Below are 26,232 nucleotides of genomic sequence, written 5' to 3'. Positions count from 1 at the left end.
GAAGTGACCAAAGGTAAGCCTACTGTCCCTGCTGTTACCCCACAGGTGACTACTGTAGAGATCAATGAGGAGACGGAGCCCCCTGAGGTTGAAGATCTGGTGGGTGAGACCCAGAACCTGTTGGACCCTCCGGCCCCTGCTGGGCCAGGTATGGAGATCTCCGAGTTGGATGTGGACCTCCCTCATCAGTCCGAAATATGTGGTGAGGGTGACATGGATGTGTCTCTAGCTCGAACCCCTGCATTGTCCTGGGGTGCTACAGACGAAGAGGTGGCCAGGGATGGTGGCCAAGGAGACTTTACTTCTGGGAGGTCTTTTGATGATGATGATACTCCTGAACTGGCCAATAAAAAACCCAGACGAGAGTACTCACCTGCCAGCGGAGGGTGCGACAGTCCTGCAAGTGACCGCATTTACCCGCAGGATGTCTTCTCCCCTGATGCTCCTTACCTTGGCATCCCTGAGAGCATCAACACCTTTGGGGTGCTTTCCCAGTCTGATGATAATGGATGAGTATGGTGTGATCAACATTGAGTCATGTATTTCTTTTCATTACTTAATGTCTTGCCAATCTGGTTGGGATGTAGTGTCCCTAAATGTAAGGCAGATCAGATCTAAAATCAGAAGAACAACTGTTCTGGACTACCTGAAACATTTAGGTGCTGATGTTTTTTGCCTTCAGGAGTGTGGGATTCAGGATGCTCCTTGTGACAAAGACTGGCCTTACGGACAGCATATCTGGTCAGGGTCTAATCATAATAAAAATGATGGGGTGGGGATATTAGTTGGGAATAAAGAAATCTCTATTGATAGTTATATTGTGGTGGAGGTGGGCCGATGTTTAATTGCATTTTTGAGTTATAGAGGGTGGCGGGTCAGAATTATTAATTTATATTGCCCTACAGGGAAGGAAGAGCGGCTTGCTCTTCTTGAAAAATTAAGTTTTTTTCTTCCAGGGAAATCTCCCACTATTTTTGTTGGGGACGTTAATTGTGTCACAGAAGGAAAGTGTGACATAACAGGAAAGAAATTGTCCCATTTAATTTGTGATTTTTCCTTTTTAGATGCAGCAGTTGTTGTTCTTGGCATGCCACCACCGCCGACATACCATGCTGACCGTGGTGAGATTCATTCCAGAATTGATTTAATGTTATTTTCTAAAAATATGGTATGTTTGGATTTTTCTCAACAAAAGGTACCTTTTTCGGACCATGAATGTTTGAGAGGCGTGTTTTGTGCGAATGGTGACCAAGTGTATGGCGGTGGGGTATGGAAGTTGAATGCAAGGCTGTTAGAGGATGATGAGGTGATGAATGAGTTTAATGTAAAGTATGAAAGATGGAGAATGCGTAAGAAGGATTTTGTGTGTGTTCTTGACTGGTGGGACTGGGTGAAAGTGCAATTTAAAACTTTCTTCAAAAAGTGGGGCTATAGAAAAGCTGCCAGATATAGGAATAGGTTTAATGACCTTAATAGACGGATTGACTGGTTGAGAAAGTGTGTTGCAAGTGGTTTGGAGATGTCTGATCAACTTACTGAGGCTAAGAATGAATTGAAGCGTGTGTTGGATGAGAAAGGAAAGGAAATTATATATCGTACTAAAATTGAGCACCTGGAGAAAAATGAGAAGTGTACGAGGTTCTTTTTTAAAAAAATGAATGGTAGGAAGACTGATATGAATGAAGTTGTGAATGAAAGTGGAACCAACTGTATGGGTGAGGATGTGCTGAAAGAAGTGAATAGGTTTTATAGCAAGTTGTATGATGAGAAATGGATTGACTCTGGGCTTGTGTCATATGTTCTGAATGGTGTGGAGAAAAAACTTGATTCTGAGGAGCGTGATCTGTTGTGTGAGGATGTAGTTCTGGATGAAGTGAAGAATGTGGTGTGGAGTGCTAAAAAGAGTAAGACTCCTGGGAAAGATGGTATACCTGTAGAGTTGTATGTGAAAGCATGGGAAGTTTTGGGAACAGATTTGACTGAGGTATGTAAGTATATGTGGGTGAATGGTAGGTTGTGTGAATCAATGAAAGAAGGAGTGGTTGTGCTTGTGTATAAAAAGGGTGAGAGGAAACGTTTGGAAAACTGGAGACCAATAACACTGCTGAATTCGGATTATAAGGTCTACAGTAAGTTACTGGCAAATCGTATGCGTGAAGTGATTGGTAGTGTTGTGGAGGAGGACCAAGTATGTGCAGTGCCTGGAAGAAGTATGAGTGATAACTTGTTATTGTTGAGAGATATGATTGGGGATTGCAAGGATAGAAAGCAGAAATGTATGACTTTAGCTATTGATTTTGAGAAGGCGTTTGACAGGGTTTCGCATGTGTTTTTGTTTAAAGTACTGGAAAGAATGGGGTTTCCTAGAGAATTTGTGAATTGTGTAAAATCATTGTATGATTGTGTGTCAAGTGAGTTCTTGGTTAATGGGTGGCTGTGTGACAAAGTGAAGATTAGGTCAGGAGTAAGGCAGGGGTGTCCTATGTCCCCCGTCTTATTTGTATGTGTAATAGAACCATTGTTATGTTTGATTAGACGGGATAAAATGATGAGAGGTTTGTTGGTGCCTGGTAGTGGTGGTAAGCATGTGAAAGTGTTAGGTTATATGGATGATGTTGTGGTTGTGAGTGAAAGTATGGCTTCTTTGAGTAGAATTAAATTGCTTTTGGATTTTTTTGTTGGTGCGTCTGGTTTTAGGGTAAATTGGAATAAATGTAGTTTTAAATGTTTTGGAGATAGTAGAATTCGTATGGATGGTGTAAAGTGTGAAGAGGGTGCAATCAAGATTTTGGGCGTATTATTTAATGATGACTTAAAAGGGAATGAAAGTTGGGAAGAGTGTGGTATGCGGGTTGAACGTAAATTGAATTTTTGGCGAATGAGAGAATTGACTCTGCGTGGTAAGGTGTTAATTATCAAAGCAGTGATTCTCCCTATCCTGCTTTATGTGGCGACTGTTTTTCCTTCTCCTTACAGGAAAATTAAGAGAATAGAGAAGTTGGTATTCACATTCCTGTGGTGTAGTAAGATGGAGAAGTTGAAGCGGGAGAGCCTTTTTAAGGCTTGCCAGCATGGTGGGCTGGCCTTTCCCAATATTGAAGTTTTTTTAGGCCTTAATTATATTAAGACTGTGGTTATTTTGCTGGGTAAAGGCAATAAAGGTGCTTTTATGGCTAATTATTCTGCTGGATGGATGTTGTATGGGTTATGCTGGAGGAAGAGAGATGCGAGTGTGCCTGTGGCCTTTAAGTGTCCTGTTTGGTATGAGGTGATTGAGAAATTTGTGAGAAAGCATGATTTGTTGAGTGTGGGAATGAATGATTTTAGAATGACCAAGAATGTGGTGAAAAGAATGAGTGCAAATGAGGTAGAGTGTAATATTGTTGGGCTGAGAGGGAATGAGGTTTCAGATGCATGGAAGAAGTTAGATACGTATGGGATGTCAAACAAACAGAAGGATGTGGTGTGGATGACTTTACATAATATTTTACCTGTGAGAGAAGTGCAGAAGAAAAGAGAGTTGATAAGAACAGATGTGTGTCCGAGAGTGGGATGTGGTGGTTGTGAGACTGTGAGGCATGTTATGTGGGATTGTGAGTACGCGTACAGTGTGTGGAAGTGTGTAGGTGGATTGTGTAAGGGTTTAGCAGGCGTGAATTTTGTGGATTGGCGTGTGGCGATGTTTGGAATTGGTGCGTGTAGTCGGTCTAAAGATAGAATTTTATGGTTGATAATGGCTTGTGTGATGGAGAGTTTGTGGGATGCAAGGAACCTTGGACTTTTCAAAAGGAAATCTTTATCAGTGAATGAATGTGTTAGACTTATTCTTTCAAGACTATACCTGATATATAAGTTGGACAGCAGAGGCGGTGGTGGCACAGATGCCGAAGGGATTTGGAAATTTAAAAAGTGGCATTACCTTATCAAATACCAGTGATTTTTTTCTTTGTGATTCCTTGAAGTTTCTGCATTTGTGTTACGTAAAGGATGTTCCCTTGTGATTATATCTCATCTTATACTACTGCTAAATAAATAGAACCATGATGATGAGAAGTTTTAAGTAGCAAATTTTGGAGAAATTCATACTGTTTGCTAAAAAACTAAACTGAATGGTTTAAAAAAAAAAAAAAAAAAAAAAAAAAAAATCTGTTCTTATCAGTTTAATATCTGATACGTCCCCTATCTGGGGACCATATATTAAATGGATTTTTAGAACAGGGAGATGGAAAAAGAGCTTGCTCTGTCCACTCCACGCATTGACCTGGTATTGCAGTATCTCCAGGACCGGTGCACCCCTTCTTTAATGCAGTTTCTAAAATCAGAAAGAATTGAATTCAATGTTTTTTGTTCATTTTGCTTGTTTGTCGGATTTTGGGATGGACTCTTTGGCTTTGCTTTTCTTCTCCTCATTGGATTTTTCATGTTCAAAGTTGCAGAAGCCAGATTACAAGCTCATTTTGGTTCAACTTCAGCAACTGTGCATTGCATTGCCATGTAATGTGATGCAATGCTATCTTTCTAGCTCTCCCTTTTTACTTCCTTTTGGATAAACAGACATATTAGGCAAGCATTTTGGAGCTTTCACCTAAATAACTACAGGTGGTGAGATAAGCTGCACAATATAATTGACCTTTCAGTATATTGTTGCACACACACCATCTATTTAGCAAATGCCCTTGTTATCAACAGCAGCCTTTTAAACTCACCTGAGCTAACAGGTATGTGCGCTGGTTACTCTGCTGCGCTTAAAATTTCTTTTTTGGTTTGCTACAATGCCTTTTCTGAAACGTTGTCTCCTTCTGCTGGAACACTGACTTCTTTCATTTAATGCCTGCAGACTATAAAAGAGAACCCAACCCAAAAAGTTTGGTTGATTAGTCTGTGGCATTCTGTTAAACTGTTGCTTATGGCGGTCTCTGTGAGCTTCTCAGCGACATTCAGCCAGCCAGGTATCCTGCCTGCAGTAGATGGAATGTGGCAATGGAACGCTGGCTGCGCGTGTCATAATAGGCTCTGAGCCTTTATATACCTGTGCACAGCAGCAGCCACCTTCAGTCTGCTGCTGGACAGCCAGCAGCAGCAGCAGCAGGAGAGGTATGTAATCAGGAGCCCTCCTGCTAAGGGTAGACAGCTGCTCGTTCCACCCCACCCCCCGCCTTAATTGGTTCTCCTCCCTTCCAACGGTGTTGAGGCGGGTGGGAACAGCAGGGGGTGAAGGTGCTGTGTTTAAAGAGGTGGAGTTATGCAGATCTAAAACGCGTGGATTGCAGCAGCAGCAAGCCGAAAAGTGCAGGCATGTAAGGGATCTAGAGGTTGACAACATGTCTTCTTAACGGGAGTCCAGGAGCTCATCTCCACAAATGGACTTTTCAGGATCCTTGGGTGGCTCCGTAGTTTGAAACCAATTCTGGTTATCGCTTCTCGGCCTTTTGGCTAAGATCAAGTGTAGTATCTGTTCTTATCAGTTTAATATCTGATACGTACCCTATCTGGGGACCATATATTAAATGGATTTTTAGAACAGGGAGATGGAAAAAGAGCTTGCTCTGTCCACTCCACGCATTGACCTGGTATTGCAGTATCTCCAGGACCGGTGCACCCCTTCTTTAATGCAGTTTCTAAAATCAGAAAGAATTGAATTCAATGTTTTTTGTTCATTTTGCTTGTTTGTCGGATTTTGGGATGGACTCTTTGGCTTTGCTTTTCTTCTCCTCATTGGATTTTTCATGTTCAAAGTTGCAGAAGCCAGATTACAAGCTCATTTTGGTTCAACTTCAGCAACTGTGCATTGCATTGCCATGTAATGTGATGCAATGCTATCTTTCTAGCTCTCCCTTTTTACTTCCTTTTGGATAAACAGACATATTAGGCAAGCATTTTGGAGCTTTCACCTAAATAACTACAGGTGGTGAGATAAGCTGCACAATATAATTGACCTTTCAGTATATTGTTGCACACACACCATCTATTTAGCAAATGCCCTTGTTATCAACAGCAGCCTTTTAAACTCACCTGAGCTAACAGGTATGTGCGCTGGTTACTCTGCTGCGCTTAAAATTTCTTTTTTGGTTTGCTACAATGCCTTTTCTGAAACGTTGTCTCCCTCTGCTGGAACACTGACTTCTTTCATTTAATGCCTGCAGACTATAAAAGAGAACCCAACCCAAAAAGTTTGGTTGATTAGTCTGTGGCATTCTGTTAAACTGTTGCTTATGGCGGTCTCTGTGAGCTTCTCAGCGACATTCAGCCAGCCAGGTATCCTGCCTGCAGTAGATGGAATGTGGCAATGGAACGCTGGCTGCGCGTGTCATAATAGGCTCTGAGCCTTTATATACCTGTGCACAGCAGCAGCCACCTTCAGTCTGCTGCTGGACAGCCAGCAGCAGCAGCAGCAGGAGAGGTATGTAATCAGGAGCCCTCCTGCTAAGGGTAGACAGCTGCTCGTTCCACCCCACCCCCCGCCTTAATTGGTTCTCCTCCCTTCCAACGGTGTTGAGGCGGGTGGGAACAGCAGGGGGTGAAGGTGCTGTGTTTAAAGAGGTGGAGTTATGCAGATCTAAAACGCGTGGATTGCAGCAGCAGCAAGCCGAAAAGTGCAGGCATGTAAGGGATCTAGAGGTTGACATGTCTTCTTAACGGGAGTCCAGGAGCTCATCTCCACAAATGGACTTTTCAGGATCCTTGGGTGGCTCCGTAGTTTGAAACCAATTCTGGTTATCGCTTCTCGGCCTTTTGGCTAAGATCGTATGACTGTACCTTGATTGGTGCGAGTCTCCTGGAGGAATCCGGACCCTTTTGTGGAGGATTTTCTGCTTTTTCCTGTGGTATTCCATACCGACAGAATCCAAGATGTCTTTTGTGAAGAACACCATCCGTTTGTCCGTGGATCCATCTGACCAGAACAAGAACAACGTGGTTTTCATTGTCCAAGACATCGTTGAAGGCAAAGCTGGAGCAAGACGTTCTGAGATCTTCAGTGTCAACGAATTTTCACGTCAAGGTAATTATGACGTTACCTTTATGGACCAGGATGTTTGCCTTAATGTCTTTGAATGGCTCCGTGGTCACTCTAGTGACCCCTGCTTGGAAGGAGTTAGATGGGAACCTTTGTTTGGTCTGCAAGAAAAGGAGGTGACTGTGACTGTCTATAACCCTTTTACAGACCCTGAGCTGCTGGAGTGCTTCCTCTCTCGCTACTGTGAATATGTGCGGAAGGGAGTGAAGCAAGTCAATTGTCTAGGAATCTTTAACTGCCAGTATAAATTCCGTGTGAAATTGAAAAGGGATCCTGACAGTGTGGGGGGCTTTAGACACCCTCCATCAAATTTTTCCGTTGCAGGCCATAGAGGTTTCCTCTTTTACCCAGGCCAGCCCATGTTTTGCCGTAGATGCTTTTCTTTCGGACATACCATGGTAACATGCATTAAAGGGCAGTGTTGCCGAAATTGCAGAAAGGAGGGGCATATGGCCAACCAGTGTCCAGAGGCCAAGTCCTGTGATGTCTGTGGGAGTAGTGATCACATGTATAAGGACTGTCCTATGAGTGCACCTAGACGTTCTGATAAAGAACAGAAGGAGGAGGAGCTGGAGAGGAGGCAGATGGCAAGCGCACTGAAAGTGCTGGAAAGATTGGAGAGGGAGGAGAGAGAGGGAAGGAGGCGGGAAACTGGTAGAGCCTCTCCCTCTACGGCGCCAGAGGAGGTGTCCCTGAGACCATGTTCTTCTTCTGCTGAAGAAATGAGGAAGAAGCGGAGGGAAGAAAAGGAGTTCTGGAGGGAAGTGGCAAAGGTGGAGAAAAAGGCAGTGTCTGCGAGAATATCTAGGAAAGTGGTGGAAGCAGAGCTGCCTGAGATGATGACTTTTGGAGAGGCAATGGACGCAACAGGATGTGAAGTGCAAATCTCGGAACCCGACAGTCCTGAACACCCTTCGGGTCCTGAAAACATTGAAGATTTTTCTTCGGAGGATGATAGGGGTGCAAAGAAGAGTCGTAGGGAGGATGGTGGGGGCAGTGATGATGCAGATTTTAGTGAGCCTCAGAGGAAGATCAGAACTGCCAGAATGAGGAGTGTGGCTGGTGAAGCCAGCGGGTCGGAAACCAGCTGTTCTGTTCTGATGGCGGAGGAGGATAGTGGTGGTGCTGGATAGTGTCACCATATAATATTGTAAATGTTTTTTCTTTTTGTCCTCTTGTGAGCTTTGGTTTAGGCCAAAGGCTATTTCTTTGTGTAATTGGTGAAGGAGTAGAAGTATTATGGGATTTACCATAGTGTCCCAAAACGTAAGAGTGTTTAAAAGTAAAGTAAGAAGAGCTGCTATTTTTGAGTTTTTAGCTATGCAAAATGCATCTATTTTTTGTTTACAAGAATGTGGGGTAGTGGATGGTGTGAAAGGGGATGAATGGTCTTATGGAGCGTCTGTGTGGTCGGGGAGTGCATGTAATAAGAATGATGGTGTGGGTATTTTGGTTAAAGGAAGGGAGGTTGTTTTGAGTGATTATTTGGTTATTGAGGTGGGGAGATGTATCCTTGCTAATTTTGTATACAAGAATGTAAAGTTTTGTGTTATTAATGTTTATGCGCCAGTTGAAAAAAATGAGCGCAAAAATTTATTTGAAAAAATTAAGCTTTTTGTTCCAGGAAGAATACCTGTGGTAATTGTGGGTGATATGAACTGTGATGTGGGGAGAGTGAATGTGGATGTGTCTGGGAAAGCATTATTGGAGTTAGTGAATGATTTTGGGTTGTGTGATATGCAGCGCGTGTGTAACATGAATCCTTTGTTGAACACTTTCTTTTCTGAGAGTGGTAGGGTACAATCCAGATTGGATTATTGTTTTATTTCTAAAAATATGGTTTCTGTTAATTATAGGCAGGAAAACGTTCTTTTTTCAGATCATGTGTGTATGTTGTGTGAGTTGGATATAAAAGTTGATGGAGTGTTTGGGAGAGGATTGTGGAAGTTAAATGTTAAACTGTTAGAGAATGAAGATGTGAGAAAGGAGTATGAAAGGCGGTATGAAGAATGGTGTAAGCATAAAAATGAGTTTGGGAATGTTTGTGAGTGGTGGGACTGGGTGAAGAAACAAACAAAAATGTTCTTTAAAAATTTAGGATACAAGTATGCAGCAATTAAAAGAGAGAGTTTTGTTAAACTGAACGCGCGGTTGAGCGTTTTGTATAAGTTAAGGGAAGGAGGAGTTGAGGTGGAGGAGGATATTTTAGAGGTAAAAAAGGAGATTAGTGAGTTTTTGTTGGAGAGAGGGAGAAGCATAGTGTTTAGGGCAAAGATTGATAAGATGGAGCAGGATGAGAAATGTTCTCGGTTTTTCTTTAAAAAAGTTTTTGGAAAGAAACAGAGTATGAGCGTGGTGTATGGAGCAGATGGAAGTGAGGTGAGTGGAGAGGATATGTGTGAAGAGGTGGCTAAGTTTTATGAGGATCTGTATGCAGTGAAACAGAGGGATGAATGTTTGGAGAATGATGTTTTGAGTGTGTTAGAGAGTAAGTTGAGTGAAGCAGAAAGAGAGAGAGTGATGGGTGAGGTGACTGGTGATGAGGTATGGAAGGTTATGTGTAGTATGGCTTTGAATAAGACGCCGGGGGAGGATGGCCTCCCAGTAGAATTTTATCATGTGATGTGGGGTGTGATTGGTAAGGACTTTGTGGATGTATGTAAGTATATGTGGGGAAACATGGAGGTGACTGAGAGTATGCGTGCAGGTTTGGTTGTGTTAATTCCTAAGAAAGGGGATTTGAAAAGTCTGAGGAATTGGAGGCCAATAACGTTACTTAATTGTGATTATAAAATCTATGCAAAACTTATGGCTAATAGGATGCGTGATGTGATAGAGAGTGTGATTGGGGATGAGCAGTGTTGTGCGGTACCTGGGAGGCGGATTCATGAGTGTGTGTGTATGTTAAGAGATTGTCTATGGGATTGCATGGGTCGTAAGAAGAGTGTATTTTTGTTAAGTTTGGATTTTGAAAAGGCTTATGATAGGTTGTCGCATGGTTTTTTGTTCAGAGTGTTGTTAAAAATGGGTTTTCCGGCTGATTTTGTTGGGCGAGTGAGAAGTTTGTATGCGGGTGTTTATAGCTGTGTTTTAATGAATGGGTATGTGGGTAGGAAAGTGAATGTGTTTTCGGGTGTGCGACAGGGGTGTCCTTTGTCCCCTGTAGCATTTATTTGTGCAATTGAGCCATTGTTGTGTATGCTGAGGAAAGATAAGGTAATTCGTGGTGTGCAAGTGCCGGGAGGTGGAGGAAAAGAATGGAAGGTGAGTGGTTATATGGATGACGTGTGTGTATTATGTGATTCTGAATGTTCGGTGAGGCGGGTGAAGTTGTTAGTGTCTATTTTTTGTGGTGCATCTGCGTTTAAAGTGAATTGGGAAAAGAGTGAGTGTAAGGGTTTTGGAGGCAGAAGTTTAAGTAGGGATGTAGGTGTGAATGTAGTGAATGGACCTATTAAAGTTTTGGGTGTGAAGTTTTCAGAGAGTTTGGATGGGAAAGAAAGTTGGGATGATGCGAAAGGAAAAGTTGAGCAGAAGTTGAATTTTTGGAAATTGAGGAGTTTATCCTTTTTTGGGAAGATTTTAATTGTTAAGAGTGTGGTGTTGCCAATATTTTTATATATTGCGGTAGTATTTCCACCAGGATATATGTGTATGAGAAGCTTGAATAGAATTTTATTTGTTTTTTTGTGGAACTCGAAAATGGAGAGAGCTAGGAGAGAAATTTTGGTTAAAAGAGTGGAAAAAGGTGGTTTGGGTTTTCCGAATTTGGACGTGTTTTTTGGTGTGAATATCGTTGTGTTTGTTTTGAAAGTGATTAGGGCGGATGGAAAGTTTTCATCTATGTGTAGGTATTTATTTGGAGCGTATTTGTTTCGTTTAAAGTGGCAAGAAAGGGATTTGCGATGTCCGATTGCTTTTGAGGTGCCTGTATGGTATGTGTGGGTTTATAAGTTTTTGGTGAGGTATGAACTGTGTGATGCAGATGTGAGATTGCTGGAGAATAAGAAGGCTGTGTATAGGATGATTGAATGTAGAGAGGTAGAATGTGGAATAAATATGGTTAGGGGTGGTGATGTGCAGAAGGTTTGGAAGAAAGTGCGGATGAGTGGTATGACCAACAAACAGAGTGAAGTTGTGTGGCAGTCTTTACATGGAGTATTACCTGTGAGAGAATTTCAGAGGAATAGAGGTTTGGTGAGGAGTGAAATGTGTCCAAGAAATGGCTGTGGTGGAAGGGAAAGTGTGTTGCATGTTTTTTTGGAATTGCCAGTATGCTAGAGATGTGATTGGGAGAATGGGGCCTTTGTGTAAAGAATTGTGTGGTGTGAATTTGTTGTCTTTTGAGTTGTTTATGTTTGGTTTGGGAATATGTGATGTGACGAAGGAAAGAGTCTTGTGGTTGATGCTTGCATGTATAAAGGAAGTGTTATGGGATGTGAGGAATGTGTATGTGTTTAAAAGGAAGGAAATTGCTGTAAAGGATAGTGTGAAGGTGATTTTGGGGAAGATGTATGTGTGTTTCCTATGGGACAAAAAGAGGAGAGGGGAAGTGGATGCGGAGGGAATATGGAAAGTTAAAAAGTGGAGATATATTGTTAGTACCTCTTGATTTTTGTTATTGTTGTTTTGAAATATGAAATAAATATTTCCGATGATGATGGGGACAGCAAATTGCGTATTGGATTTGACGCAGCTGTTTTGATGGAATTTTCCTTTGTCTGGTTTCCATAGACTGTGGAATTTCCTCGTCTGAGGAGAAAAAAAAAAAAAAAAAAAAAAAAAATCTGTTCTTATCAGTTTAATATCTGATACGTCCCCTATCTGGGGACCATATATTAAATGGATTTTTAGAACAGGGAGATGGAAAAAGAGCTTGCTCTGTCCACTCCACGCATTGACCTGGTATTGCAGTATCTCCAGGACCGGTGCACCCCTTCTTTAATGCAGTTTCTAAAATCAGAAAGAATTGAATTCAATGTTTTTTGTTCATTTTGCTTGTTTGTCGGATTTTGGGATGGACTCTTTGGCTTTGCTTTTCTTCTCCTCATTGGATTTTTCATGTTCAAAGTTGCAGAAGCCAGATTACAAGCTCATTTTGGTTCAACTTCAGCAACTGTGCATTGCATTGCCATGTAATGTGATGCAATGCTATCTTTCTAGCTCTCCCTTTTTACTTCCTTTTGGATAAACAGACATATTAGGCAAGCATTTTGGAGCTTTCACCTAAATAACTACAGGTGGTGAGATAAGCTGCACAATATAATTGACCTTTCAGTATATTGTTGCACACACACCATCTATTTAGCAAATGCCCTTGTTATCAACAGCAGCCTTTTAAACTCACCTGAGCTAACAGGTATGTGCGCTGGTTACTCTGCTGCGCTTAAAATTTCTTTTTTGGTTTGCTACAATGCCTTTTCTGAAACGTTGTCTCCCTCTGCTGGAACACTGACTTCTTTCATTTAATGCCTGCAGACTATAAAAGAGAACCCAACCCAAAAAGTTTGGTTGATTAGTCTGTGGCATTCTGTTAAACTGTTGCTTATGGCGGTCTCTGTGAGCTTCTCAGCGACATTCAGCCAGCCAGGTATCCTGCCTGCAGTAGATGGAATGTGGCAATGGAACGCTGGCTGCGCGTGTCATAATAGGCTCTGAGCCTTTATATACCTGTGCACAGCAGCAGCCACCTTCAGTCTGCTGCTGGACAGCCAGCAGCAGCAGCAGCAGGAGAGGTATGTAATCAGGAGCCCTCCTGCTAAGGGTAGACAGCTGCTCGTTCCACCCCACCCCCCGCCTTAATTGGTTCTCCTCCCTTCCAACGGTGTTGAGGCGGGTGGGAACAGCAGGGGGTGAAGGTGCTGTGTTTAAAGAGGTGGAGTTATGCAGATCTAAAACGCGTGGATTGCAGCAGCAGCAAGCCGAAAAGTGCAGGCATGTAAGGGATCTAGAGGTTGACAACATGTCTTCTTAACGGGAGTCCAGGAGCTCATCTCCACAAATGGACTTTTCAGGATCCTTGGGTGGCTCCGTAGTTTGAAACCAATTCTGGTTATCGCTTCTCGGCCTTTTGGCTAAGATCAAGTGTAGTATCTTTTGAAAAGGCAGTTTTGTCCTTGGGCTGCCCTAGTAAATTGATGCATATTACACACTGGTTTGGTGCACTTGTTAGTACGCCAGGTGGCTCATAGAGTTATCTGATGGAAAACATGGCCCTCCAGGATCGAAGTCACTAGGCTGGGTAAGTGTGAGGGCTTTGGAGCAATGTGCCCCAGGAGTAGGCGCCCTGGTGGGAGTCCAAGCTTACTGGGACTGGGAACCCCAGAAAGACTTGGCTTCGTAGCACGCCGCACCTTTGCCAATCATACTTTCTGAGCAACCCCCCCTATTCCTGGCCTACGGGCTAGGAAGGGGAATTTTTATAAACCCGGTCGGAGGTCCGGTCAGCTTTGGGCTGAGAAACCAACACAGGCTCCAGCTCCACTAGGGTGGCAGCCTAGATGGAAGCTGGGAGCACGAAAACGGCTCTTCTCCGGCTTCGGCTAGGGAGAGCATCGGAGATCCCTGACCCTCGCTGTGGCCTTCTGGCTCGGAGGGATGGGGATGGTTTATTGGGGACGATCTCCTCCGGGAAGGGTCCACATGAATCCTCGCCTCGTGCGCTGTTTTGGTGTGACTTCGGTCACATTTTTCAGTGCCTTGGATGCAGCTTCAATCAAAAAAATCTGTTCTTATCAGTTTAATATCTGATACGTCCCCTATCTGGGGACCATATATTAAATGGATTTTTAGAACAGGGAGATGGAAAAAGAGCTTGCTCTGTCCACTCCACGCATTGACCTGGTATTGCAGTATCTCCAGGACCGGTGCACCCCTTCTTTAATGCAGTTTCTAAAATCAGAAAGAATTGAATTCAATGTTTTTTGTTCATTTTGCTTGTTTGTCGGATTTTGGGATGGACTCTTTGGCTTTGCTTTTCTTCTCCTCATTGGATTTTTCATGTTCAAAGTTGCAGAAGCCAGATTACAAGCTCATTTTGGTTCAACTTCAGCAACTGTGCATTGCATTGCCATGTAATGTGATGCAATGCTATCTTTCTAGCTCTCCCTTTTTACTTCCTTTTGGATAAACAGACATATTAGGCAAGCATTTTGGAGCTTTCACCTAAATAACTACAGGTGGTGAGATAAGCTGCACAATATAATTGACCTTTCAGTATATTGTTGCACACACACCATCTATTTAGCAAATGCCCTTGTTATCAACAGCAGCCTTTTAAACTCACCTGAGCTAACAGGTATGTGCGCTGGTTACTCTGCTGCGCTTAAAATTTCTTTTTTGGTTTGCTACAATGCCTTTTCTGAAACGTTGTCTCCTTCTGCTGGAACACTGACTTCTTTCATTTAATGCCTGCAGACTATAAAAGAGAACCCAACCCAAAAAGTTTGGTTGATTAGTCTGTGGCATTCTGTTAAACTGTTGCTTATGGCGGTCTCTGTGAGCTTCTCAGCGACATTCAGCCAGCCAGGTATCCTGCCTGCAGTAGATGGAATGTGGCAATGGAACGCTGGCTGCGCGTGTCATAATAGGCTCTGAGCCTTTATATACCTGTGCACAGCAGCAGCCACCTTCAGTCTGCTGCTGGACAGCCAGCAGCAGCAGCAGCAGGAGAGGTATGTAATCAGGAGCCCTCCTGCTAAGGGTAGACAGCTGCTCGTTCCACCCCACCCCCCGCCTTAATTGGTTCTCCTCCCTTCCAACGGTGTTGAGGCGGGTGGGAACAGCAGGGGGTGAAGGTGCTGTGTTTAAAGAGGTGGAGTTATGCAGATCTAAAACGCGTGGATTGCAGCAGCAGCAAGCCGAAAAGTGCAGGCATGTAAGGGATCTAGAGGTTGACAACATGTCTTCTTAACGGGAGTCCAGGAGCTCATCTCCACAAATGGACTTTTCAGGATCCTTGGGTGGCTCCGTAGTTTGAAACCAATTCTGGTTATCGCTTCTCGGCCTTTTGGCTAAGATCAAGTGTAGTATCTGTTCTTATCAGTTTAATATCTGATACGTCCCCTATCTGGGGACCATATATTAAATGGATTTTTAGAACAGGGAGATGGAAAAAGAGCTTGCTCTGTCCACTCCACGCATTGACCTGGTATTGCAGTATCTCCAGGACCGGTGCACCCCTTCTTTAATGCAGTTTCTAAAATCAGAAAGAATTGAATTCAATGTTTTTTGTTCATTTTGCTTGTTTGTCGGATTTTGGGATGGACTCTTTGGCTTTGCTTTTCTTCTCCTCATTGGATTTTTCATGTTCAAAGTTGCAGAAGCCAGATTACAAGCTCATTTTGGTTCAACTTCAGCAACTGTGCATTGCATTGCCATGTAATGTGATGCAATGCTATCTTTCTAGCTCTCCCTTTTTACTTCCTTTTGGATAAACAGACATATTAGGCAAGCATTTTGGAGCTTTCACCTAAATAACTACAGGTGGTGAGATAAGCTGCACAATATAATTGACCTTTCAGTATATTGTTGCACACACACCATCTATTTAGCAAATGCCCTTGTTATCAACAGCAGCCTTTTAAACTCACCTGAGCTAACAGGTATGTGCGCTGGTTACTCTGCTGCGCTTAAAATTTCTTTTTTGGTTTACTACAATGCCTTTTCTGAAACGTTGTCTCCCTCTGCTGGAACACTGACTTCTTTCATTTAATGCCTGCAGACTATAAAAGAGAACCCAACCCAAAAATTTTGGTTGATTAGTCTGTGGCATTCTGTTAAACTGTTGCTTATGGCGGTCTCTGTGAGCTTCTCAGCGACATTCAGCCAGCCAGGTATCCTGCCTGCAGTAGATGGAATGTGGCAATGGAACGCTGGCTGCGCGTGTCATAATAGGCTCTGAGCCTTTATATACCTGTGCACAGCAGCAGCCACCTTCAGTCTGCTGCTGGACAGCCAGCAGCAGCAGCAGCAGGAGAGGTATGTAATCAGGAGCCCTCCTGCTAAGGGTAGACAGCTGCTCGTTCCACCCCACCCCCCGCCTTAATTGGTTCTCCTCCCTTCCAACGGTGTTGAGGCGGGTGGGAACAGCAGGGGGTGAAGGTGCTGTGTTTAAAGAGGTGGAGTTATGCAGATCTAAAACGCGTGGATTGCAGCAGCAGCAAGCCGAAAAGTGCAGGCATGTAAGGGATCTAGAGGTTGACAACATGTCTTCTTAACGGGAGTCCAGGAGCTCATCTCCACAAATGGACTTTTCAGGATCCTTGGGTGGCTCCGTAGTTTGAAACCAATTCTGGTTATCGCTTCTCGGCCTTTTGGCTAAGATCAAGTGTAGTATCTGTTCTTATCAGTTTAATATCTGATACGTCCCCTATCTGGGGACCATATATTAAATGGATTTTTAGAACAGGGAGATGGAAAAAGAGCTTGCTCTGTCCACTCCACGCATTGACCTGGTATTGCAGTATCTCCAGGACCGGTGCACCCCTTCTTTAATGCAGTTTCTAAAATCAGAAAGAATTGAATTCAATGTTTTTTGTTCATTTTGCTTGTTTGTCGGATTTTGGGATGGACTCTTTGGCTTTGCTTTTCTTCTCCTCATTGGATTTTTCATGTTCAAAGTTGCAGAAGCCAGATTACAAGCTCATTTTGGTTCAACTTCAGCAACTGTGCATTGCATTGCCATGTAATGTGATGCAATGCTATCTTTCTAGCTCTCCCTTTTTACTTCCTTTTGGATAAACAGACATATTAGGCAAGCATTTTGGAGCTTTCACCTAAATAACTACAGGTGGTGAGATAAGCTGCACAATATAATTGACCTTTCAGTATATTGTTGCACACACACCATCTATTTAGCAAATGCCCTTGTTATCAACAGCAGCCTTTTAAACTCACCTGAGCTAACAGGTATGTGCGCTGGTTACTCTGCTGCGCTTAAAATTTCTTTTTTGGTTTGCTACAATGCCTTTTCTGAAACGTTGTCTCCTTCTGCTGGAACACTGACTTCTTTCATTTAATGCCTGCAGACTATAAAAGAGAACCCAACCCAAAAAGTTTGGTTGATTAGTCTGTGGCATTCTGTTAAACTGTTGCTTATGGCGGTCTCTGTGAGCTTCTCAGCGACATTCAGCCAGCCAGGTATCCTGCCTGCAGTAGATGGAATGTGGCAATGGAACGCTGGCTGCGCGTGTCATAATAGGCTCTGAGCCTTTATATACCTGTGCACAGCAGCAGCCACCTTCAGTCTGCTGCTGGACAGCCAGCAGCAGCAGCAGCAGGAGAGGTATGTAATCAGGAGCCCTCCTGCTAAGGGTAGACAGCTGCTCGTTCCACCCCACCCCCCGCCTTAATTGGTTCTCCTCCCTTCCAACGGTGTTGAGGCGGGTGGGAACAGCAGGGGGTGAAGGTGCTGTGTTTAAAGAGGTGGAGTTATGCAGATCTAAAACGCGTGGATTGCAGCAGCAGCAAGCCGAAAAGTGCAGGCATGTAAGGGATCTAGAGGTTGACAACATGTCTTCTTAACGGGAGTCCAGGAGCTCATCTCCACAAATGGACTTTTCAGGATCCTTGGGTGGCTCCGTAGTTTGAAACCAATTCTGGTTATCGCTTCTCGGCCTTTTGGCTAAGATCAAGTGTAGTATCTGTTCTTATCAGTTTAATATCTGATACGTCCCCTATCTGGGGACCATATATTAAATGGATTTTTAGAACAGGGAGATGGAAAAAGAGCTTGCTCTGTCCACTCCACGCATTGACCTGGTATTGCAGTATCTCCAGGACCGGTGCACCCCTTCTTTAATGCAGTTTCTAAAATCAGAAAGAATTGAATTCAATGTTTTTTGTTCATTTTGCTTGTTTGTCGGATTTTGGGATGGACTCTTTGGCTTTGCTTTTCTTCTCCTCATTGGATTTTTCATGTTCAAAGTTGCAGAAGCCAGATTACAAGCTCATTTTGGTTCAACTTCAGCAACTGTGCATTGCATTGCCATGTAATGTGATGCAATGCTATCTTTCTAGCTCTCCCTTTTTACTTCCTTTTGGATAAACAGACATATTAGGCAAGCATTTTGGAGCTTTCACCTAAATAACTACAGGTGGTGAGATAAGCTGCACAATATAATTGACCTTTCAGTATATTGTTGCACACACACCATCTATTTAGCAAATGCCCTTGTTATCAACAGCAGCCTTTTAAACTCACCTGAGCTAACAGGTATGTGCGCTGGTTACTCTGCTGCGCTTAAAATTTCTTTTTTGGTTTGCTACAATGCCTTTTCTGAAACGTTGTCTCCTTCTGCTGGAACACTGACTTCTTTCATTTAATGCCTGCAGACTATAAAAGAGAACCCAACCCAAAAAGTTTGGTTGATTAGTCTGTGGCATTCTGTTAAACTGTTGCTTATGGCGGTCTCTGTGAGCTTCTCAGCGACATTCAGCCAGCCAGGTATCCTGCCTGCAGTAGATGGAATGTGGCAATGGAACGCTGGCTGCGCGTGTCATAATAGGCTCTGAGCCTTTATATACCTGTGCACAGCAGCAGCCACCTTCAGTCTGCTGCTGGACAGCCAGCAGCAGCAGCAGCAGGAGAGGTATGTAATCAGGAGCCCTCCTGCTAAGGGTAGACAGCTGCTCGTTCCACCCCACCCCCCGCCTTAATTGGTTCTCCTCCCTTCCAACGGTGTTGAGGCGGGTGGGAACAGCAGGGGGTGAAGGTGCTGTGTTTAAAGAGGTGGAGTTATGCAGATCTAAAACGCGTGGATTGCAGCAGCAGCAAGCCGAAAAGTGCAGGCATGTAAGGGATCTAGAGGTTGACAACATGTCTTCTTAACGGGAGTCCAGGAGCTCATCTCCACAAATGGACTTTTCAGGATCCTTGGGTGGCTCCGTAGTTTGAAACCAATTCTGGTTATCGCTTCTCGGCCTTTTGGCTAAGATCAAGTGTAGTATCTGTTCTTATCAGTTTAATATCTGATACGTCCCCTATCTGGGGACCATATATTAAATGGATTTTTAGAACAGGGAGATGGAAAAAGAGCTTGCTCTGTCCACTCCACGCATTGACCTGGTATTGCAGTATCTCCAGGACCGGTGCACCCCTTCTTTAATGCAGTTTCTAAAATCAGAAAGAATTGAATTCAATGTTTTTTGTTCATTTTGCTTGTTTGTCGGATTTTGGGATGGACTCTTTGGCTTTGCTTTTCTTCTCCTCATTGGATTTTTCATGTTCAAAGTTGCAGAAGCCAGATTACAAGCTCATTTTGGTTCAACTTCAGCAACTGTGCATTGCATTGCCATGTAATGTGATGCAATGCTATCTTTCTAGCTCTCCCTTTTTACTTCCTTTTGGATAAACAGACATATTAGGCAAGCATTTTGGAGCTTTCACCTAAATAACTACAGGTGGTGAGATAAGCTGCACAATATAATTGACCTTTCAGTATATTGTTGCACACACACCATCTATTTAGCAAATGCCCTTGTTATCAACAGCAGCCTTTTAAACTCACCTGAGCTAACAGGTATGTGCGCTGGTTACTCTGCTGCGCTTAAAATTTCTTTTTTGGTTTGCTACAATGCCTTTTCTGAAACGTTGTCTCCCTCTGCTGGAACACTGACTTCTTTCATTTAATGCCTGCAGACTATAAAAGAGAACCCAACCCAAAAAGTTTGGTTGATTAGTCTGTGGCATTCTGTTAAACTGTTGCTTATGGCGGTCTCTGTGAGCTTCTCAGCGACATTCAGCCAGCCAGGTATCCTGCCTGCAGTAGATGGAATGTGGCAATGGAACGCTGGCTGCGCGTGTCATAATAGGCTCTGAGCCTTTATATACCTGTGCACAGCAGCAGCCACCTTCAGTCTGCTGCTGGACAGCCAGCAGCAGCAGCAGCAGGAGAGGTATGTAATCAGGAGCCCTCCTGCTAAGGGTAGACAGCTGCTCGTTTCACCCCACCCCCCGCCTTAATTGGTTCTCCTCCCTTCCAACGGTGTTGAGGCGGGTGGGAACAGCAGGGGGTGAAGGTGCTGTGTTTAAAGAGGTGGAGTTATGCAGATCTAAAATGCGTGGATTGCAGCAGCAGCAAGCCGAAAAGTGCAGGCATGTAAGGGATCTAGAGGTTGACAACATGTCTTCTTAACGGGAGTCCAGGAGCTCATCTCCACAAATGGACTTTTCAGGATCCTTGGGTGGCTCCGTAGTTTGAAACCAATTCTGGTTATCGCTTCTCGGCCTTTTGGCTAAGATCAAGTGTAGTATCTGTTCTTATCAGTTTAATATCTGATACGTCCCCTATCTGGGGACCATATATTAAATGGATTTTTAGAACAGGGAGATGGAAAAAGAGCTTGCTCTGTCCACTCCACGCATTGACCTGGTATTGCAGTATCTCCAGGACCGGTGCACCCCTTCTTTAATGCAGTTTCTAAAATCAGAAAGAATTGAATTCAATGTTTTTTGTTCATTTTGCTTGTTTGTCGGATTTTGGGATGGACTCTTTGGCTTTGCTTTTCTTCTCCTCATTGGATTTTTCATGTTCAAAGTTGCAGAAGCCAGATTACAAGCTCATTTTGGTTCAACTTCAGCAACTGTGCATTGCATTGCCATGTAATGTGATGCAATGCTATCTTTCTAGCTCTCCCTTTTTACTTCCTTTTGGATAAACAGACATATTAGGCAAGCATTTTGGAGCTTTCACCTAAATAACTACAGGTGGTGAGATAAGCTGCACAATATAATTGACCTTTCAGTATATTGTTGCACACACACCATCTATTTAGCAAATGCCCTTGTTATCAACAGCAGCCTTTTAAACTCACCTGAGCTAACAGGTATGTGCGCTGGTTACTCTGCTGCGCTTAAAATTTCTTTTTTGGTTTGCTACAATGCCTTTTCTGAAACGTTGTCTCCTTCTGCTGGAACACTGACTTCTTTCATTTAATGCCTGCAGACTATAAAAGAGAACCCAACCCAAAAAGTTTGGTTGATTAGTCTGTGGCATTCTGTTAAACTGTTGCTTATGGCGGTCTCTGTGAGCTTCTCAGCGACATTCAGCCAGCCAGGTATCCTGCCTGCAGTAGATGGAATGTGGCAATGGAACGCTGGCTGCGCGTGTCATAATAGGCTCTGAGCCTTTATATACCTGTGCACAGCAGCAGCCACCTTCAGTCTGCTGCTGGACAGCCAGCAGCAGCAGCAGCAGGAGAGGTATGTAATCAGGAGCCCTCCTGCTAAGGGTAGACAGCTGCTCGTTCCACCCCACCCCCCGCCTTAATTGGTTCTCCTCCCTTCCAACGGTGTTGAGGCGGGTGGGAACAGCAGGGGGTGAAGGTGCTGTGTTTAAAGAGGTGGAGTTATGCAGATCTAAAACGCGTGGATTGCAGCAGCAGCAAGCCGAAAAGTGCAGGCATGTAAGGGATCTAGAGGTTGACAACATGTCTTCTTAACGGGAGTCCAGGAGCTCATCTCCACAAATGGACTTTTCAGGATCCTTGGGTGGCTCCGTAGTTTGAAACCAATTCTGGTTATCGCTTCTCGGCCTTTTGGCTAAGATCAAGTGTAGTATCTGTTCTTATCAGTTTAATATCTGATACGTCCCCTATCTGGGGACCATATATTAAATGGATTTTTAGAACAGGGAGATGGAAAAAGAGCTTGCTCTGTCCACTCCACGCATTGACCTGGTATTGCAGTATCTCCAGGACCGGTGCACCCCTTCTTTAATGCAGTTTCTAAAATCAGAAAGAATTGAATTCAATGTTTTTTGTTCATTTTGCTTGTTTGTCGGATTTTGGGATGGACTCTTTGGCTTTGCTTTTCTTCTCCTCATTGGATTTTTCATGTTCAAAGTTGCAGAAGCCAGATTACAAGCTCATTTTGGTTCAACTTCAGCAACTGTGCATTGCATTGCCATGTAATGTGATGCAATGCTATCTTTCTAGCTCTCCCTTTTTACTTCCTTTTGGATAAACAGACATATTAGGCAAGCATTTTGGAGCTTTCACCTAAATAACTACAGGTGGTGAGATAAGCTGCACAATATAATTGACCTTTCAGTATATTGTTGCACACACACCATCTATTTAGCAAATGCCCTTGTTATCAACAGCAGCCTTTTAAACTCACCTGAGCTAACAGGTATGTGCGCTGGTTACTCTGCTGCGCTTAAAATTTCTTTTTTGGTTTGCTACAATGCCTTTTCTGAAACGTTGTCTCCTTCTGCTGGAACACTGACTTCTTTCATTTAATGCCTGCAGACTATAAAAGAGAACCCAACCCAAAAAGTTTGGTTGATTAGTCTGTGGCATTCTGTTAAACTGTTGCTTATGGCGGTCTCTGTGAGCTTCTCAGCGACATTCAGCCAGCCAGGTATCCTGCCTGCAGTAGATGGAATGTGGCAATGGAACGCTGGCTGCGCGTGTCATAATAGGCTCTGAGCCTTTATATACCTGTGCACAGCAGCAGCCACCTTCAGTCTGCTGCTGGACAGCCAGCAGCAGCAGCAGCAGGAGAGGTATGTAATCAGGAGCCCTCCTGCTAAGGGTAGACAGCTGCTCGTTCCACCCCACCCCCCGCCTTAATTGGTTCTCCTCCCTTCCAACGGTGTTGAGGCGGGTGGGAACAGCAGGGGGTGAAGGTGCTGTGTTTAAAGAGGTGGAGTTATGCAGATCTAAAACGCGTGGATTGCAGCAGCAGCAAGCCGAAAAGTGCAGGCATGTAAGGGATCTAGAGGTTGACAACATGTCTTCTTAACGGGAGTCCAGGAGCTCATCTCCACAAATGGACTTTTCAGGATCCTTGGGTGGCTCCGTAGTTTGAAACCAATTCTGGTTATCGCTTCTCGGCCTTTTGGCTAAGATCAAGTGTAGTATCTGTTCTTATCAGTTTAATATCTGATACGTCCCCTATCTGGGGACCATATATTAAATGGATTTTTAGAACAGGGAGATGGAAAAAGAGCTTGCTCTGTCCACTCCACGCATTGACCTGGTATTGCAGTATCTCCAGGACCGGTGCACCCCTTCTTTAATGCAGTTTCTAAAATCAGAAAGAATTGAATTCAATGTTTTTTGTTCATTTTGCTTGTTTGTCGGATTTTGGGATGGACTCTTTGGCTTTGCTTTTCTTCTCCTCATTGGATTTTTCATGTTCAAAGTTGCAGAAGCCAGATTACAAGCTCATTTTGGTTCAACTTCAGCAACTGTGCATTGCATTGCCATGTAATGTGATGCAATGCTATCTTTCTAGCTCTCCCTTTTTACTTCCTTTTGGATAAACAGACATATTAGGCAAGCATTTTGGAGCTTTCACCTAAATAACTACAGGTGGTGAGATAAGCTGCACAATATAATTGACCTTTCAGTATATTGTTGCACACACACCATCTATTTAGCAAATGCCCTTGTTATCAACAGCAGCCTTTTAAACTCACCTGAGCTAACAGGTATGTGCGCTGGTTACTCTGCTGCGCTTAAAATTTCTTTTTTGGTTTGCTACAATGCCTTTTCTGAAACGTTGTCTCCTTCTGCTGGAACACTGACTTCTTTCATTTAATGCCTGCAGACTATAAAAGAGAACCCAACCCAAAAAGTTTGGTTGATTAGTCTGTGGCATTCTGTTAAACTGTTGCTTATGGCGGTCTCTGTGAGCTTCTCAGCGACATTCAGCCAGCCAGGTATCCTGCCTGCAGTAGATGGAATGTGGCAATGGAACGCTGGCTGCGCGTGTCATAATAGGCTCTGAGCCTTTATATACCTGTGCACAGCAGCAGCCACCTTCAGTCTGCTGCTGGACAGCCAGCAGCAGCAGCAGCAGGAGAGGTATGTAATCAGGAGCCCTCCTGCTAAGGGTAGACAGCTGCTCGTTCCACCCCACCCCCCGCCTTAATTGGTTCTCCTCCCTTCCAACGGTGTTGAGGCGGGTGGGAACAGCAGGGGGTGAAGGTGCTGTGTTTAAAGAGGTGGAGTTATGCAGATCTAAAACGCGTGGATTGCAGCAGCAGCAAGCCGAAAAGTGCAGGCATGTAAGGGATCTAGAGGTTGACAACATGTCTTCTTAACGGGAGTCCAGGAGCTCATCTCCACAAATGGACTTTTCAGGATCCTTGGGTGGCTCCGTAGTTTGAAACCAATTCTGGTTATCGCTTCTCGGCCTTTTGGCTAAGATCAAGTGTAGTATCTGTTCTTATCAGTTTAATATCTGATACGTCCCCTATCTGGGGACCATATATTAAATGGATTTTTAGAACAGGGAGATGGAAAAAGAGCTTGCTCTGTCCACTCCACGCATTGACCTGGTATTGCAGTATCTCCAGGACCGGTGCACCCCTTCTTTAATGCAGTTTCTAAAATCAGAAAGAATTGAATTCAATGTTTTTTGTTCATTTTGCTTGTTTGTCGGATTTTGGGATGGACTCTTTGGCTTTGCTTTTCTTCTCCTCATTGGATTTTTCATGTTCAAAGTTGCAGAAGCCAGATTACAAGCTCATTTTGGTTCAACTTCAGCAACTGTGCATTGCATTGCCATGTAATGTGATGCAATGCTATCTTTCTAGCTCTCCCTTTTTACTTCCTTTTGGATAAACAGACATATTAGGCAAGCATTTTGGAGCTTTCACCTAAATAACTACAGGTGGTGAGATAAGCTGCACAATATAATTGACCTTTCAGTATATTGTTGCACACACACCATCTATTTAGCAAATGCCCTTGTTATCAACAGCAGCCTTTTAAACTCACCTGAGCTAACAGGTATGTGCGCTGGTTACTCTGCTGCGCTTAAAATTTCTTTTTTGGTTTGCTACAATGCCTTTTCTGAAACGTTGTCTCCTTCTGCTGGAACACTGACTTCTTTCATTTAATGCCTGCAGACTATAAAAGAGAACCCAACCCAAAAAGTTTGGTTGATTAGTCTGTGGCATTCTGTTAAACTGTTGCTTATGGCGGTCTCTGTGAGCTTCTCAGCGACATTCAGCCAGCCAGGTATCCTGCCTGCAGTAGATGGAATGTGGCAATGGAACGCTGGCTGCGCGTGTCATAATAGGCTCTGAGCCTTTATATACCTGTGCACAGCAGCAGCCACCTTCAGTCTGCTGCTGGACAGCCAGCAGCAGCAGCAGGAGAGGTATGTAATCAGGAGCCCTCCTGCTAAGGTTAGACAGCTGCTCGTTCCACCCCACCCCCCGCCTTAATTGGTTCTCCTCCCTTCCAACGGTGTTGAGGCGGGTGGGAACAGCAGGGGGTGAAGGTGCTGTGTTTAAAGAGGTGGAGTTATGCAGATCTAAAACGCGTGGATTGCAGCAGCAGCAAGCCGAAAAGTGCAGGCATGTAAGGGATCTAGAGGTTGACAACATGTCTTCTTAACGGGAGTCCAGGAGCTCATCTCCACAAATGGACTTTTCAGGATCCTTGGGTGGCTCCGTAGTTTGAAACCAATTCTGGTTATCGCTTCTCGGCCTTTTGGCTAAGATCAAGTGTAGTATCTGTTCTTATCAGTTTAATATCTGATACGTCCCCTATCTGGGGACCATATATTAAATGGATTTTTAGAACAGGGAGATGGAAAAAGAGCTTGCTCTGTCCACTCCACGCATTGACCTGGTATTGCAGTATCTCCAGGACCGGTGCACCCCTTCTTTAATGCAGTTTCTAAAATCAGAAAGAATTGAATTCAATGTTTTTTGTTCATTTTGCTTGTTTGTCGGATTTTGGGATGGACTCTTTGGCTTTGCTTTTCTTCTCCTCATTGGATTTTTCATGTTCAAAGTTGCAGAAGCCAGATTACAAGCTCATTTTGGTTCAACTTCAGCAACTGTGCATTGCATTGCCATGTAATGTGATGCAATGCTGTCTTTCTAGCTCTCCCTTTTTACTTCCTTTTGGATAAACAGACATATTAGGCAAGCATTTTGGATCTTTCACCTAAATAACTACAGGTGGTGAGATAAGCTGCACAATATAATTGACCTTTCAGTATATTGTTGCACACACACCATCTATTTAGCAAATGCCCTTGTTATCAACAGCAGCCTTTTAAACTCACCTGAGCTAACAGGTATGTGCGCTGGTTACTCTGCTGCGCTTAAAATTTCTTTTTTGGTTTGCTACAATGCCTTTTCTGAAACGTTGTCTCCTTCTGCTGGAACACTGACTTCTTTCATTTAATGCCTGCAGACTATAAAAGAGAACCCAACCCAAAAAGTTTGGTTGATTAGTCTGTGGCA

The 26,232-nt window shown here is 43.7% G+C and overlaps 13 non-coding genes and 1 pseudogene across 13 annotated transcripts; all 14 read left to right on the top strand.

The window, feature by feature from the left end:
• The first annotated feature begins 4,109 nt into the window (after positions 1-4,109).
• Positions 4,110-4,298, top strand: LOC141224482 (U2 spliceosomal RNA). The gene has a single exon (XR_012291891.1). It is a non-coding gene; the product is annotated as a U2 spliceosomal RNA (small nuclear RNA).
• A 1,115-nt stretch (positions 4,299-5,413) lies between these two features.
• LOC141224357 (U2 spliceosomal RNA) lies at positions 5,414-5,604 on the top strand. Its single transcript, XR_012291785.1, has one exon. It is a non-coding gene; the product is annotated as a U2 spliceosomal RNA (small nuclear RNA).
• A 6,153-nt stretch (positions 5,605-11,757) lies between these two features.
• LOC141224488 (U2 spliceosomal RNA) lies at positions 11,758-11,954 on the top strand. The gene has a single exon (XR_012291896.1). It is a non-coding gene; the product is annotated as a U2 spliceosomal RNA (small nuclear RNA).
• A 1,115-nt stretch (positions 11,955-13,069) lies between these two features.
• LOC141224542 (U2 spliceosomal RNA) lies at positions 13,070-13,185 on the top strand (annotated as a pseudogene).
• Positions 13,186-13,709: 524 nt separating this feature from the next.
• On the top strand, positions 13,710-13,892 carry LOC141224397 (U2 spliceosomal RNA). The gene has a single exon (XR_012291823.1). It is a non-coding gene; the product is annotated as a U2 spliceosomal RNA (small nuclear RNA).
• Positions 13,893-15,007: 1,115 nt separating this feature from the next.
• Positions 15,008-15,198, top strand: LOC141224876 (U2 spliceosomal RNA). The gene has a single exon (XR_012292207.1). It is a non-coding gene; the product is annotated as a U2 spliceosomal RNA (small nuclear RNA).
• A 1,115-nt stretch (positions 15,199-16,313) lies between these two features.
• LOC141224875 (U2 spliceosomal RNA) lies at positions 16,314-16,504 on the top strand. The gene has a single exon (XR_012292206.1). It is a non-coding gene; the product is annotated as a U2 spliceosomal RNA (small nuclear RNA).
• A 1,115-nt stretch (positions 16,505-17,619) lies between these two features.
• LOC141224874 (U2 spliceosomal RNA) lies at positions 17,620-17,810 on the top strand. Its single transcript, XR_012292205.1, has one exon. It is a non-coding gene; the product is annotated as a U2 spliceosomal RNA (small nuclear RNA).
• A 1,115-nt stretch (positions 17,811-18,925) lies between these two features.
• Positions 18,926-19,116, top strand: LOC141224873 (U2 spliceosomal RNA). The gene has a single exon (XR_012292204.1). It is a non-coding gene; the product is annotated as a U2 spliceosomal RNA (small nuclear RNA).
• A 1,115-nt stretch (positions 19,117-20,231) lies between these two features.
• On the top strand, positions 20,232-20,422 carry LOC141224872 (U2 spliceosomal RNA). The gene has a single exon (XR_012292203.1). It is a non-coding gene; the product is annotated as a U2 spliceosomal RNA (small nuclear RNA).
• Positions 20,423-21,537: 1,115 nt separating this feature from the next.
• LOC141224871 (U2 spliceosomal RNA) lies at positions 21,538-21,728 on the top strand. The gene has a single exon (XR_012292202.1). It is a non-coding gene; the product is annotated as a U2 spliceosomal RNA (small nuclear RNA).
• A 1,115-nt stretch (positions 21,729-22,843) lies between these two features.
• On the top strand, positions 22,844-23,034 carry LOC141224870 (U2 spliceosomal RNA). Its single transcript, XR_012292201.1, has one exon. It is a non-coding gene; the product is annotated as a U2 spliceosomal RNA (small nuclear RNA).
• A 1,115-nt stretch (positions 23,035-24,149) lies between these two features.
• LOC141224869 (U2 spliceosomal RNA) lies at positions 24,150-24,340 on the top strand. The gene has a single exon (XR_012292200.1). It is a non-coding gene; the product is annotated as a U2 spliceosomal RNA (small nuclear RNA).
• A 1,112-nt stretch (positions 24,341-25,452) lies between these two features.
• Positions 25,453-25,643, top strand: LOC141224868 (U2 spliceosomal RNA). Its single transcript, XR_012292199.1, has one exon. It is a non-coding gene; the product is annotated as a U2 spliceosomal RNA (small nuclear RNA).
• Positions 25,644-26,232: the final 589 nt, after the last annotated feature.

This window comes from Phyllobates terribilis, unplaced genomic scaffold (genome assembly GCF_046119375.1).
Source record: "Phyllobates terribilis strain yellow unplaced genomic scaffold, ASM4611937v1 Scaffold_393__1_contigs__length_1774422, whole genome shotgun sequence".
Classification (NCBI taxonomy): Eukaryota; Metazoa; Chordata; class Amphibia; order Anura; family Dendrobatidae; genus Phyllobates; species Phyllobates terribilis.
The sequence above is the reverse complement of the archived record's forward strand: the minus strand, read 5'-3'. Positions and strand labels throughout refer to the sequence as shown.